Source organism: Diospyros lotus, chromosome 3, assembly GCF_014633365.1.
Source record: "Diospyros lotus cultivar Yz01 chromosome 3, ASM1463336v1, whole genome shotgun sequence".
Classification (NCBI taxonomy): Eukaryota; Viridiplantae; Streptophyta; class Magnoliopsida; order Ericales; family Ebenaceae; genus Diospyros; species Diospyros lotus.
Genome location: NC_068340.1, coordinates 2284005 through 2300045, shown reverse-complemented (window position 1 = coordinate 2300045; position 16041 = coordinate 2284005). Strand labels below are relative to the sequence as shown.

The following is a 16041-nucleotide window of genomic DNA, read 5'->3' as shown; positions in this document are numbered from 1 at the left end:
GGTTATAAGTGTTTCTCTCATTCTCTCTGTAAGTGCATGCATGTTGCTCTTTCTACCCCATTTTTCTGGTTTTCAAAAGGTTGAGGCCATTCGTTTATTCTAAACTTTCATTTGAATTAGGGTGAAACAAACAAACAATGTATTAAGCTTTAATCGTTACAACATTTAGAGACCTGAAGGGCCACCACTATATGATTGTATTTAAATTTGCATATTCACATCCATTACCAAACAGAGCAAGCATTATTACTTAAAATTATATGATTGCATTTAAATTTGTATATTGAGTGACTAATCATATTTTGATTTAAAATTATGCAATTATTTTGGCAAAAATAATTTGATACACGTTTTTAACCCATTTTTAGCATTATATTTAGGCTGCGTTCTCTTTGCTTTTCAATTTTCAGTTTTGAGTTTTGAATTCATTTTCAGTTTTCTGTTCTGATAGTCTGTTTTTAGAAAATTGAAAACGCGTTCTTTTTGTCATTTTAAAAAACTATTTCTCAAAACAGAAAATTAGAAATCGCGTTCTCTTTGAAATTTTGAAAATAATTTTTTAATGATATTTTATTCAATAAATTTGATTATTCAGTAAATTAAAAATATTTAATATTATACATTATTAAAAAAAATATCTAATTTTAAAGTTAATGAATTTTGTAATATTTTTTTCATTATAATAATAAAATATGAATAACTAAGTAAATAAATGTGTTTTGAGTTTTGAGTTTGTTTTGGATGAAAACACTCAAAATAACTTTTTGTTGTTTTGAGTTTTCTTTATATTTTTTTTTTTTGTTTTCAAAAATGCATTTTTAAAAACAGTAAAGAGGAACTCATTTTCATTATTTTAGAAAATTGAAAACTAAAAATGACTTAAAAACAACAAAGAGAACTCAACCTTAAATTTTCAACATTGTGAAAAAGATGAAAAGAATACATATCGTGCATAGCCAAGTATTATAAATTTCTTGTGTTACACCAAAATGTTAACCTAAAAACAAAAACAAAAAAAATGCAAGACTGATTATACATTTAGTGCCAAGAATCATATACAATAGCTCCATGAACAGATGAAGTGTAACGCACCAGCCTCTTCAGGGCATTGTATTATATGCTAGGATTTTTTTTTTTTTTTTATGAATCAAGTTAAAATCCTCAACACATTCATATAGCAATAACATTCCCAAAATTAGACTAAAGAAATGAAATACATAATTATTAGCAGAAACGAGATTAGAACCTAAAAAAAAAATCATAACATACACGGGTTTATTCATATCGTTTGCCCATCACGTCATTACAATAACCATTAAAAGCACATAACATAAATGACTGAAATGACTAGTACTTAGCCCTGCATAGGGCCCACAAAAACTTCTATCACGATCATACTTCAACCACACATTTGCCCTTTTGGTTGCTCGTCTCGCCTAAAATGTGGAATATTTTAGGGACATAAATCCAACATTAGAAGATGAATCTTCTAAGTGAGGTTAAAATGACAGTTACACGAATGCATGATGTAGTAACGTGAATGAACATATGCTCTAGTGTAACTTTCATGGCCCACCAACCCAGCACGGAACCCTAGGTAGAATCTTAACATACTTTCAGGATAATTTTAACATTATTCTCTCAATTGTCTTTGGTGAATTATTGCTACACTATTAGGGCAACATCTCAATCCTATGCACGAGTATCAATATGCCAATAATATCGTGCCATGTAACAATTACGACTTTCCATGTAATAATATTTGAGCAAATATGATAAAATGATCATAACTTTCATGAATATTATGCATAATACAAGCAATTATATCATATACAACCTTTTGGGGAGAACCACTTACCTTTAACTTAAGATTCAAACCACCTCGAAAAATGTGTACTCCTTGATTTGCGTGCTAAGTTTCGAAAGTCGCACAATCACTCAATTTGAGCCAGAAAGCACTCTATTCATCATATTTATCTAATTAAATATTAAACCCTATTTTTTCTCAATTTATTTCTATTTTTCTCCAATTTTTCTTCACTAATATTCCAAAATAAATACCTACTTGAATATTTTCTCAAATAATTTTTCACAATAATTCCTAAAATAAAATTAAAGAAATATTAAAAAAAATCAAAATTACCTAATAGGCCACGCGCCAAGGAGAGTGGCGCATGATGACTGGCGCGTGTAACCCACGCGCCGATCGTCTTTTCTGACGCCGACGATCACCGGCAATGAAACCAACCACACAACCTTAAAGTTCCTTGCAAGTTGATCCCAATGGCTATTTTTGATGTTCAAAAAGAGGCCCAGATGTGCCCCAACTGGCCAGTTACAGGCTCGGCCAAATCGCCCACCTAGGTTTCCAGCGAAGCTTCAATACTCACTCTATGATACACGAAAGGTCTCCAATTTTTCCAAAAACCCTTTACTTCACTCAAGGATCAATAGCCCCTTATCCTTGTTACTCGATTCACCCTCTACCGTGGCCGATTTTGAGCTACAATTTTGTAAAAAATCAGCTACTTCGATTCTCTTTTTAAACCCAAAATCAAGCCTCTAAACAACGAATCTCATTTCACCCAAAGCCACTAATGCCTTCTCTTGCCCTAAATCAGTCCAAAACCCACCGAAAATGGCCCAAAAACCTTTATTACAGTGGCCAAACTTTGAACCACTTTTAGCCGAAAATTGGTCATTTTTTACGGTGATAAGGTCGATTGTGGGCCAAGAAGCTTGCCTAGGCCTTGCCCTAAGGCCCCCCATCCACTTCCTTGGGTCTCCCATTGTACCGGTGATTAGTGGTTAATTTTGTAAAAAAAAATTTATAATTACACCCTTCTTTTGATTTTAATAATGGCTTAAATTAGATATTAATATATATTTTATGGTTATATGCAACTTTAAATTGAAAAATGAATGAAATGAAGTTCTAAAGTAAAATTTAAAAAAAATAATAATAATAATAATATATAAAATTATATATAATACATATACATCATTATATGCGTGCATGTAATATATATATAATCTAATCTAATATATATATATATATGTGCCATGTGTAATACATATATAATATATAATTTATTAATAACATTAAATTATTTTTTTTTGTAGGCATGAAGAAGGTGGGCTTGAAGAATGAAGAATTAAATTCCATGAAGAATTAAAACCCATGAAGAATTAAGGCCCAATTTGAGCAACCCATGAAAGATATCATTTGGAAAAGGCCCAATGATTAATTTTAATCCTAATGAAGATCAAAAACCAATTTATAGAAATCTATTTTTATTTTTTTAATGTGAGTGCTTTATTAGGTATGTTTTTTAGCTAAAATCTATTTAACTATTAGGTGTGTATTATACATAAAATCTATTTAACTTTATGAGTGTTTTATTAGGTATGTATTTTAGCTAAAATCTATTTAATATTAGGTGTGTATTATAGCTAAAATCCATTTAACTTTAAGTGTGTGAGTGCCCATTAGATATAATTATGTCTAATTGAATAATTGAAATTGTGTGGTTTGTATTGCATCTTGTGGCCTATAAATAGCTCACTTGATTGCATTTGTAAGTGGGATTATTATTCTTGAATCAAAGTTTAGTTGTTTTCTTATAATTCTCTCTTTGAGAATTATTCTTGTTCTTTCTCCTTTTCTTTAGTATTTTCTTTTGTGATCTTACTTCCTTTCTTTCTTCTTTTAAATTCTTATGTCATTTATTGTTACTTTATTATTCACCGCCTAAATAGCCGGTTAATTTATGCCTTTGAATTTATGTAATTTTAATTCTTGTCTTTTAATTATCCACCGCCTAAATGGCCTGTTAGTTTATGCCTTTAAATTTCTATAATTTTAATTCTTGTCATTTAATTGTTCACAGCCTAAATGGCCGGTTAATTTCTACTATTTTAATTCATGTCATTTAAATTCTGTTATTTAAATTCCTGTCAATTAATTTTCAAATGGAGATGAGTAGCTAAATCTAATCTTGGGTTAAGGTAAAGACAGTATCCAACGCCAATGATTCCCAAAGAAAGCTGCGCTTTAAATGAGTAACATTAATTTAAACTTCAGTATGAGTGTGTTTTGATTATTGAGAAATCACTAGGTTTGGATTGGAGCGTAAACCTAACTTAGAGCTTTCATGTCACGCATGAGAGTTACTAAAACTGGAAATGCTATTATACTCAAACCCGGATGATTAATTTAGTTGTTTTGTGTATTAATTGCAATTGAATTTATGGTAATTGCTTAAATTAGAATCCCGCATATCATGTATGGGGATTACTTAAACTAGAACTATCATTATCTCTAATTGCATTTAATAACCCTCATATCTGAAATTAAATTAATGTTGCTAATCTTTTATGCTAAAATTTAGGAATCAACGGGTTGGTACTGAAATTGTCTTAACTCAAGTACTATCCAATTTCATATTCTCACTTTAAGTATTTATTTCAATTATTGCTGTACTTTATTTCCTAGTATCTGTTGTTTAAAAAACCATAAAAAAACTTTGTTGCCAATTTATCCAAATGCGTGTGTGCTTGTGTGTGACATTCATTTTATTTTACCATAAATAAATCTCTCAGTGGACGACCTGGACTCATTCAGAAAATATAAATTTAAATTTGGACTACAACTGCACTCGTACACTGACGAGTACAAACCTCTCATCTAAATAAGGGAAAAAATATAAAATTTTTATTGTGTTTTGTTTTGTGTTTTAATTGCATGGTGAGAGTGCAGCTAATCGGCCCGCCTCCCGGAGCTCTCGCTAGCATAGGAGATCTGTGAGAAGATCGCCACGCAGTGGCACAAAAGCAGACACGAACAAAACATCCATACGACAAGCATAAACGAAACCTAACATAACGGAAGCGAAGCCGCAAAACACATACATAGATACATAGCCAACCGCTACCCTCGAGGTTACATGGCCCATATATACAAAGTCTATATTGGTACATCACAAAAGAAAAGACAAAATAAGTTTCTGACACTCCCAGAGACTCTAGACGCCACATGACTCGAATGGCTGGGATTGCCCTGTACACCGCTCTATCTAGACAACTTACGCGTTGCCACCCTCGCCTGTGACCTTGGCTTTTCCTTTGCCTAAAATGATGGTAAAACAAAGGTAAGTCACAAAACTCAGCAAGTATAACGAGAAACAAGGCTAGTATAGCTAAAGATATAACCCCAAACCACTCACACGCCACGTGCAAAATAAGCAATAACCTGCACTCTCGTGCCCAAGACACAGACATGCACAACATTAATCAGAAGTCAAATGAAAATCGCATAAATAAACATGCACAGAATGGTTCTTGGGGCTCACATAGAAGATACCGGCACCCAAGTCCCCAACAAACCTGCCGTTGCCATGAACTGGCAAGCATGAGACCACGAGCCAAATATAACCTCAGGTCAGTACTCCCGCCTGAAACAGAATGATACCTCCGTGTGTAATGTCAACCTCAAGTTGGTACTCCTGCCTGAAATGATACGGTCCTCCCATCCGTGGTAATAACGCCAACCTCAGGTCAGTACTCCCGCCTGAAACGAAATGGTCCTCTCGTTCGTGATAACAGCCTCTGATCAGTACTCCAATCCGAAAGAGATATCTCGAGTAATCAGAATCACCGCACGCATAGAACTATGTAATGCAACACATAAGATATGCAATGGCTTCTGCAGCATAAACGTGATGATAAGACCCCATAAATCAAGCATCAAGCCATGCTACGCCCACATAGGAATACACACATTCGAAATGCTCTAAATGCATATTTTCACCTAAAGTACCCAAATTGGCTCTTAGGTCAACCGGGTTATGCCAATGCTAATACACCCCATTACACACAAAGCATGTCTCCGTAATGAATGCAACCCAACCCCCAACACACACTGTCAACATCATCTGTAAATAAATAAATAATAATCCCACACACAAGACCCAAGATTCACAACCAGTACACACGTACACCCATTTGGAACATAACCCCATCAGGTGCGACATCATTCCCAAAGAAGTGAGGCGATACAAAACCTCGTGTCGATTAACAAGAAATATTGCACCAATAATAAAAATGGTTGCAACGTGTAGTTATACAATTAATACGTGGAACTGAATAACAAGGGAGAAAATAAAATATGAACAACCGCAAGGATTTGTAAAAGGATTCAAGCTCATAAAGGAAGAGTTAGGAACTTGCCTTAGCTTCTTTACTGTACTTAGAAGAAGACTTGAGGAACCAAAGCTCCAACTTGCTGCTACTCCTATACTGGAAAAAGAAAGAAACGAATGCACAGAATGGCTCACACGACTACCTCACGCAGTTGCCCTCTCCTTCCTCTCAGTAACCATTTTACATATAATAGGTTTATTATATATATACATGCTAAATTGGTAGAACAAGATTGGAAGATAGTAGAGATGAGAAGCAGAGGAGAAGAGAAAAAAGAAAACGGAACAGAGGCGCTGAGGGAGACGCACGCCCAGCATGTTTTCTGCAATTAAATGGGAGAGAGAGAGAAAAAGAACTACAAATGCTTTCCAGCTCACTAATAACAATTCCCAGGAGAAAGTAAAGCCTTGGACATGAAGTCTCCTCAAAAAGTAGAATGAAATGGAGGCTTAGGCCGCTGCCATGCGTTCCACACACACACTCCATTACATTTATATATATAATGCTTGAGATGGCATTCCCTGCTTATAACACACAATATATTTACTAACTTAATATAATATATGATGTTAATAAAATACATTAACTTGAGATATTATACATTACCCCATTATGCACATATACATACAATTACACACTACCACCTCCTTCCAAATTGCTACAGGTTTCTTCATTTAATTATTTTATTATTTTATTTTATATATAAATATATTAATAGTTCATTCACCTTGAACATTATATACTAACTTAGGTTCTAAAAGTTCACAAATTTTCGATCACTTTCCTATTCGAAAATATAATAAATTTAATATCTTCCATTAGATTTCTCTAAATCACAAATATTAAATAAATCATAATAATTCAAGAACTCATTCTCTCCTCAAAATACTGGGATGTTACACCCATAGTTGAATTCGGCGATGGGATGGGTTGGCCAGCCATCGCTGTTGGAGGTTTTTTTTTTTTCTGAAATTGCACTTTCATCCCTCAACTTTTAAAAATGCATTTTGACCCTTTCCACAAGGCCCTTGAGTTTTCCAAAACTTCGGTTGAGTCCTTCACGTTCTAAACTTCTCATTCGACCCTTGAAGTTTCAGAAATAGTGTCGTTTCGACCTTTCTCGGGAATTTTCAAAAATTACACTTAGGCCATGAATTACGCTTTGATTGTGAAACCCCCATGTTCCATTCGAAGATCACTTAAGGGTTGTTTCTTATATAATATTTAACTTCTTTGAAGACTTTGTTGTCTTTTCGAAAGTTTTTCTCGTCAATTCGATTTTGCAATCTGATTTGAAACTGTACCAAAAACTATTTTTGATCCGATTTCTTTTAATGTCATCAATCATATTTCAAGGTGTTCGTTAGGGTCATACCTATTTCCTTAGGTATCTAAGCTCCTGGGTATTCCCTCTGGCTGATTCGGTCATTTTCTCGGGTTATTCTGATGCCGATTCATTTAAAACTTCGTATTTCCTTCCTTGTTCTTATTTTAATCGTAACCCATAAGTTTTGGGTATTACATTCTCTCCCCCTTAAGGGAATTTCATCCTCAAAATTTTTGCTTTTGCCCAGCCAAATTACCAATATTTGACAAACATCTTGCAACAATAATGATCTTAATACCTCAGCCATACATTTATCACTAATATTCTTAGTAATTATCCAAATCCGTACCGTTATATGAGAAATGCCTACTAGGCGTGCTTTATTTTTCCTAGAATTTCCCGTTGTAGCTTTTACCAACGGTCACATATACCAAGAATAGTCTATATCATTTCAAAAATAAACATACTATTTACAATCATCTCTTTATTTCACAAAATTTTTAATGATACTCCTTAGAAAACCACAAAGATTTGTTATTCTACTTCCATTTCCTCGAACAATTGAGGATATTTTTTTCTAATCGTATCCTTGAGCTCCCATGTAGCATCTTCCTCGGTATGATTTCTCCACTAAATCTTTACTAACGGAATGACTTTATTCCTCAAGATTTGGTTGCAACGATTCAAGATTCATTCAGGCGATTCTGGATAAGTCAAGTTGTCCCTTAGCTCAATCATTTCTACCTGAATTTCCTAAGTCAGGTCTAGAATATGTTTTCGAAGTTGGGATACATGAAAAACGTCATGGATGTTGGACAAACAGAAGGAAGTTCTAAGCGATAAGCCATTGGTCCAACTCACCCTATTACCAGATAGGGTCCTATAAATCGAGGTCTTAACTTTCCTTTCTTCTTTCCTCGAATTCCTAAATGCTGAGGTAATACCTTTAGGTACACATGATCTCCTACCTCAAATTCCAAATCCCGTCTTCTTTTGTCTGCATAAAACTTTTGTCAACTTTGAGCGATTCAGATTCTTTCTTGAATCTGCCCGATCTTTTCTATCGTTTGTTGCACCAACTCAAGCCTCAATATTTGTCTTTCTCCTACCTCAATCCAATAGATAGGTGAGCAACATTTCCTCCCGTATAGAGCCTCGTACGGCGCCATTCCAATGCTACTTTGGTAACTATTATTGTAAGCAAATTCTACCAATGGCAGGTGTTCTTCCCAATTACCCTCGAAGTCTAGGGCACATGACCTTAACATGTCCTCAAGTGTTTAATGGTTCTCTCAAACTATCCATCGGTTTGCGGGTGTTAAGCAGTACTAAGGTTCAATTGTGTTCCCATGCACTCCTGTAGGCTTTCCCAAAATCTTGAGGTAAACCTCGGATTCCAATCAAAGACTATGCTCACTGGGGTGTCATGAAGTCTGATTATTTCTCCAATATACCGTTCTGTAAATTTTCGAACTGACTTATCCATATTCGTAGGCAGAAAGTGCGCTGACTTTGTCAGCCTATCTACGATGACCCAAATCGCATCGTTGCCTTTATGACTCTTAAGAAATCCTATCACAAAATTCATCATAACATGCTCCCATTTTCATTCCGGAATATCTAGAGGTTTCATTAGCCCTGCTAGTTTCTGATGCTCGATCTTTACTCTCTGGTATGTGTTGCACTGAGCTACCTTTCTTGCTACACTTGCCTTTATCCCCAGCCACCAATAGACTTCCCAAAGATCCTTATACATCTTCATGGCTCCCAGATGCACTATATATCGAGTCTTGTGGTTTCATTGAAAATCCTTTACCTCAAGCTTTTTTGGTTTGGCACGTATATCCTTCCTCGAAATCTGAGTATACCATCATGCATCTCAAACTCGGGTTTCTTGGGCTAGCCATGCTCATCTACCCATAAAGGAATTCGCTTATCATCCACATACGCCTCTTGTATTTCGTTCACCAAATCTAGCTGAACTACCATGCCAACAATAAGGATGGATGATTCTTTCTGCACTACACTTACCGTTAGTTGGTTAAAAGCTTCCAACATTTGCCACTCACGGGCCATCATCCCGGCCATAGAAATAGGCACATTCCTACTCAAAGCGTCAGCCACCACATTGGCACGCCCCGGGTGATATTGAATGGTGTTGTCATAGTTCTTGAAAAACTCCATCTACCGTCGCTGTCTGAGGTTCAACTCTTTTTGCGATAACATATACTTCAGGCTCTTGTGGTTTGTGAACACCTCAAAGGTTTCACCATACAGGTAGTGCCCCCATAGCATCAGAACATGTATTACGACTGTCAATTTCAGATCATGAGTCGGATAGCTTACCTCGTGCCACTTCAATTGTCGTGACCCATACGCGATCACTCAACCATGTTACATTAATATGCAACCCAAGCCTATCTTCAAGGCATCTGTATACACAACATATCCACCTGACCCACTAGACATTGCCAAAACAGGTGTTGAGGTTAGCCTATCTTTGAGCTCCTGAAAGCTTTCCTCGCACTTGACAGTCCATTCGAACTTCTCTTTCCGTATGAGTTTTGTCATAGGTGCAGCTATCTTTGAAAATCTTTCTACAAATCTTCAATAATAGCCTGCCAATCCCAAAAAGTTTCGCACCTCGGTTACGCATGTTGGTTGCTTCCATTCCTGAACAGCCTCAATCTTGGCTGGGTCTACTAAGATTCCTTCAGTCGATATCAAATCACCCAAGAACGCGACTTGGGATAGCCAGAACTCGCATTTCAAGAACTTGGCATACAATTGATGTTTCTTGAGAGTTTCTAGCACTATTCTTAAGTGTTCTTCGTGCTCACTCTCATTTGAAGAATACAACAATATGTCATCTATAAACACGATCACGAACTGATCTAAGTAGGGCCTGAACACCCTATTCATGAGATCCATAAATGTTGTTGGAGAGTTTGTTAACCCAAACGACATTATCAAATACTCGAAATGGCCATACCTTGATCGAAATGTCGCCTTTGGAACATCATCCGACTTGATTATTAATTGGTAGTATCCGGATCTTAAATTAATTTTTGAGAATACCTTTGCTCCCTGCAGTTGATCAAACAACTCATCAATTCTCGAGAGCATGTACTTATTCTTGACTGTTGTAACACCCCACTTTCTCGGGCGTGTTATAAACTAGGACAATTTGGGGATAATATTTTTTTTTTCTTTTCCTTTCAAACTAAATGCTAAATCACGTTAGTCATCAACCCAAAATTTCCATTCATTTCGAAGATAGTCATCAAACGTTACATGCGGAAGCTGAGAATCGAACCTAACATTACAATAACCATAAGTTCGATAATACATCAACATCTTTCAAATGTTCAAATGTTAAGCAGAAGAAACTTAAATACATTAACTTTAAAATCATAATCATACTTCGTCGTGCACTTGTAAAGTGCCATCACATGCTTCTTCTGTATCTGGTTCTGTTACGACAACATCTGGAACGTTTGAATATTCCAGGGGCAAAACCCAAGTTAGATGATGAATCATCTAAGTGAGTAGAAATCATATACTTTTGTGTATGAATATAAGATGCAACATGTCCTCATTTGTTTTAAGTTTGAGTCGACTGCACCCAACTGCTGCTCTCCATTTTTACAGCCCTCTTCCCGGGTCGAGATGTATGGGTGCACCCTTGGTAGAGCAGCGATGTCAGTCCATAATCCCAAACCCTTATACGATGCATGATCAACAATATCATCGTGGATGTATGCATATCTCATCATAGCATGTAAATGCAAATTACATGGCATATTCACTTCAAAGCATGATAACATGATAAAATCATTTACCAAACCAGGTTTTAGGATAAAACGTTCACAATCAACTTTAGGGAAAACTCTCACATAACTAGGGTTTTCAATTAGAATACTCACATAAAATCAAGTCTTTGGAATATAACTACGCACCTTTAACAAATTTGGTTTTCCTCGAAATTCGTGCTTCACCTTGATTAGCATGACAATCCTCGAAACTCGAACTAACACCCAAACTCAAGCCCTAAGGCACCCTAAATACCATATTTAATCCATAAATACCAAAACCAATTTTTCTCATATTTTTCTCACATTTCCTTGAATTTTTTCTTATTTTTCCTCACTAAAATCCTAAAATAAATATCTACATCCAATTTTCCCCAAATCTTTTTGCATGAAAAATCCTAAAATATTTTTCTAAACATTTAAAAAAAAAAAAAAACTGATGCGCACGCGCTTGGCACGTGGTTGCGAGTGGGATGGGGCGCGTGAAGGCCACGTTCCAGTCTTTTTCTTCGGCGATAACACACCGGAGTTCTGGGTTTTTGCTTCTTGGCTATTCTTCTCCTTCATTCGTTCACTTTGGCGTGCTTGGAAGCTCAAAAGGACACTCGGAAAGGACTCAACCGAAGCCTCAAACTCTCGGTCGACACCACTGCTTCCATCTCCGGCAACCGATCGAAACCTCTTCAAATGCACACAAAAACACTCCAATTTCTCTAGAGATGATCCTCACTCTCACTAGAGCAAAAGCCCTCTATCAATCTCTCTCGATTTGGCCTCTAACACACTCGATTTCAAGCTTCAAAATTGCAAAAACCCTCGGCCATTAAACCTCTATTTATAGGCCAAATCGAACCTCGAAACAACTATGGCCGCATAACCTGACGTCTCAAACACCTAAATATCCCCTTGGGAGACCCAAAAACACCGACCAAACCCTCAAAAACCCCATTTACAGGGCACCCAAAATTTGTCCATGCTTCGATCAAAATTTCTTGAAATTCCGGCTGAACACGAGCTCGATGCCATCCTTGACTTGTCCCTTACGCGTGCTTGACCATCCTCCTAGGACTTCTCGCAATCGGAAGTGACGAATGGTGGCCAGCTAGAACTGTTGTCGGCCATGCAAGCTCCCAGCTTCATATTTTCATATTTGCACTTTAGCCACCTCTCATTTTAACTATTACATTATGCCCCCTTTTTTTTTTCTCAAGCCCCTTAACTTTCCCTTGCTTCCAATGAGACCCCCAAGGCCTAAAATCAACATTCACGCCCTGAAGATTTAAAAATAACGACGTTTAGAGCTTCCTCGGGCAATTTTGAAAAATTGCGCTTAAGCCCAATTGACTTATTTTATAGAAACTCTTCTCATTTCCACCCGAAAACACTGAATGGTTGCTCTACTTGAAAAATCGAGGCCCCTAAGGATTCCGTCATCTTTTCGGAAGCCCTCTCTGATGATTCAATTTTATCAGTCTGATCGGAAGCTATACCGAAAACTATCTCTAAACCAATTTCTTTCGGTACTAAAAATCATATTTCGAATCGAGAAATAATGATGTGATTTTTCTTTTGATCTTTCGAGCTTCGGGATACTCCTTTCCATTGATTTGGCTAAATATCGCTAACAATCTACTATAAAACCTTGAATTTAATCATTCTAATTGCACAAATTATGAAACATTTCCTGAATTATTTATTTCAAAAATGGGGTTTTACAACTGTGGCCTTGTTTAATTGATGGTAGTCAATGCACATCCTTATACTACCATCTTTTTTCTTCACAAATAGTAGTGGCACACCCCATAGCGACGTACTTGGCCTGATGAACCCTTTATTAGTCAGTTTTTTCAACTTACTCTTCAATTCCTTCATCTCTGTCAGAGCCATCCGGTACGGTGGAATTGATATTGGTTGGGTCCTTGGTACTAGTTCAATCGAGAACTCGATTTTTCGAGGTGGATGTAGTCACAGTAATTATTCTAGGAACACGTCATCATATTCTTGTACTACTCGCATCTCATTAAGTTTCAGTAATTCTTCCTTTTCCAACCGAGCATAGGCTACATATCCATGAGCTCCCTGGCTCATCAATCTTACTGCCTTCATGGCCGAAATCATTTTCTAACCTTGGGGTCATCTTGCCCTCGAAATTTAACCCATCCTCCTTCGGGTTTCCTTATGTTCATTATTTTTCTTCGACAATCTATATTGACATCATTTTTGGATAAAAAATCATTCCCTGAGATTATGTCAAAGTCATATACTTCTAGCAAAATTATATCAACCCGAAATCAAATGTTACTTAGTCTAATTTCGCATTCTTCTATTATTTCTGAGAACTTCGTACTTTTTCCCATTGGTGTCGCAATTATCATCGAAAGTTCCATAGTTTTGGTTTCTAGTCTCAAACTCCCAGCCAATGCATGTGACATAAATGAATGTGTTGACCTAGGGTCCATCAATGTATGCAGAGGGGTTTTTAATATGAAGAGAGTACCTTGAATGACTGCGGGATCTAACCCCACATCTTTCTTTGTCAGGTTGTAGACACGTCCCTGAAGAGTACCACGAACCTGTCCCACTTTTTTATTCGGCCTATCTGCTTGTCCAATCTTCATCCTCTTTGGGCCCAGCTGCTCACACTGGAAGCACACACCCTTCATCGGGCCTTTCACTGGAGGCGTTTCCTTTCCCTTGGGACAATTTCTCTGTATGTGCCCTTTCTCTCTACACAAGTAATAGCTAAACGTTCCAGCCAAGCATTTTCTCCTTGGATGATTTTTCTTGCATTTGGGGCATCGCTTGCTGCTCTGGGGATTTTTATCTCCAGATTTATGTTCTGTGCTCCTTTTCATCTCTTCTAATCTTATCATTCTCACTCGTAGGAGATTTCTTTCTATCGTTAGAGCTTTGTTCAGGGCTTCCTCATAAGAGTCAATGGACCACGTACTTAAGGCCTATTGCAATTCTACTCGTAGTCCGGATATGAATTTTTACGCTTTCTGCCATTCATCGGCACATACTTGATGAGCTGGGTAAATTTTATGTCGTACTAGGTCACTGTCATCTCCCCAATCTGTTTCAAATTTATGAATTCCAAATTTTTTTCCTGCCTCCAACTTATAAGGAAATACTTGGTGTCGAAAGCTTCTTTGAATGCCTCCCAGGTTATTACAATTATCGAAGCCTCGTTGGATTCCGACCCTTGAGTTGAGCGGGGTAGTTGCAGAGCTCTCTTCGTCATCTGCCACCATCTCTCGACTTCTTCTTCCATCATAAAGGTGGCACAATTCACCTTATCTTGATCGTTATATTGTAAATGTCGAAGCAAATTCTCTGTTTACTCCAACCAGTACTCGGTCACGCTGGGGTCATCACTAGATCTTCCTTTAAATGTAGGCGGTCGCTGCCTTCGATATTGTTCTAGCACATTATCAGTGTGTTGTTCGACTCCTACCCTTGCGTAAAATTAACTATCTTAAAGATATACTCACAAGGGGGTCACACTCGCCAGCGTACGAGATTATGTAGTACAGAATTTAAACTGGTAAGTCCAGGTTATATCCACAGGAAAGTCAATTATTAAAAGAAAAGAAAAGACAGTGCATGAAAGTAAATTGTGAAGTAGTGTGGTGTGATATAGGGAAAATTAAAATAGTGAATTAACACTAAAAATAAATCGTCTTGGGGCAAGACAATTTCAATGCCGATCCATTCATTCCCCAAGCAAGCATAAAGTTATAGTATCATCGGGTTTGAAAATTAGATCACAGAATTTTGCTATTAATTACACTTTGGAATGATGATGGTTCTATTTCTAGCATCTTCCATACATGGCATGAGAAGATCTAACTTAAACAACCATCATAAACCAAAATGCAAATATATTACACTTAGACTTGAGTATGGTATAACGGTATTTTCAATTTGGGCAACCAACATACATGGCATGAGGATTCTGAGTTAGGCATATACCCCAATCTAAATCCAAATGTTTTGACAAAATTTCTCTATCTAATTTCAAAATCTCAACTAAGCAATGGAGTTCAGCTTGCTCGGGTTATTCATGGCATCGGACACTGTCCTTACCTTGGTCCAAGACTTATTTAACCACACGCCTCCATTTAAAAAATTAACGGACAAAAATTAAATGGCAGAAATGTAAATTATTGAAATTAAATAACAGCAATTAAATGGCAAAAATTAAAGTGCTAAAATTAAAATACTGAAACTAAATTACAGAAATTAAAAGGCAAAATTTAAAAAACAGAAATTAATGAAGGTAAATTGTAAAGCAATAACAGAAATTAAAAACACAATGTAAATATCCACAGAAAATAATAGAAGCAGAATGAAATTATTAAACAGTAGAATACTGAAATTAAAGCGTAATCCTACAACAGAAATTAATCAACAGGAAATGAACTAAAAGCAATTAAATGAACAGAATCGAAAGAAACACTGTGCGTGAAATTAAAACTCTTGCTGTGCGTGAATTAATCCTTGCTTCTGTACAATCACTATAGTCTCACTCTCATCTGAAATTTCCAGCGCACTCTCACTGTGCGATTGCTGCTGTCCAGAAATTCCAGCTCTCTGTTCTTCCTTGCTCTCTGGCTCCCCTTATTCGGTTGCAGAAAATGGCGGATGGGGGCCTGGGTCTCCTCTTTCCCCGTTGTGCCGTATATATATGTATATGGC

The 16041-nt window shown here is 36.5% G+C and overlaps 1 long non-coding RNA gene across 1 annotated transcript; it reads right to left on the bottom strand.

Annotated features, from left to right (window-relative positions):
- Positions 1-4882: 4882 nt before the first annotated feature.
- On the bottom strand, positions 4883-15435 carry LOC127797164 (uncharacterized). Its single transcript, XR_008022139.1, has 2 exons — positions 5352-15435; positions 4883-5128 (listed from the first exon to the last, which is right to left on the bottom strand). It is a non-coding gene; the product is annotated as an uncharacterized LOC127797164 (long non-coding RNA).
- Between the last annotated feature and the right edge of the window lie 606 nt (positions 15436-16041).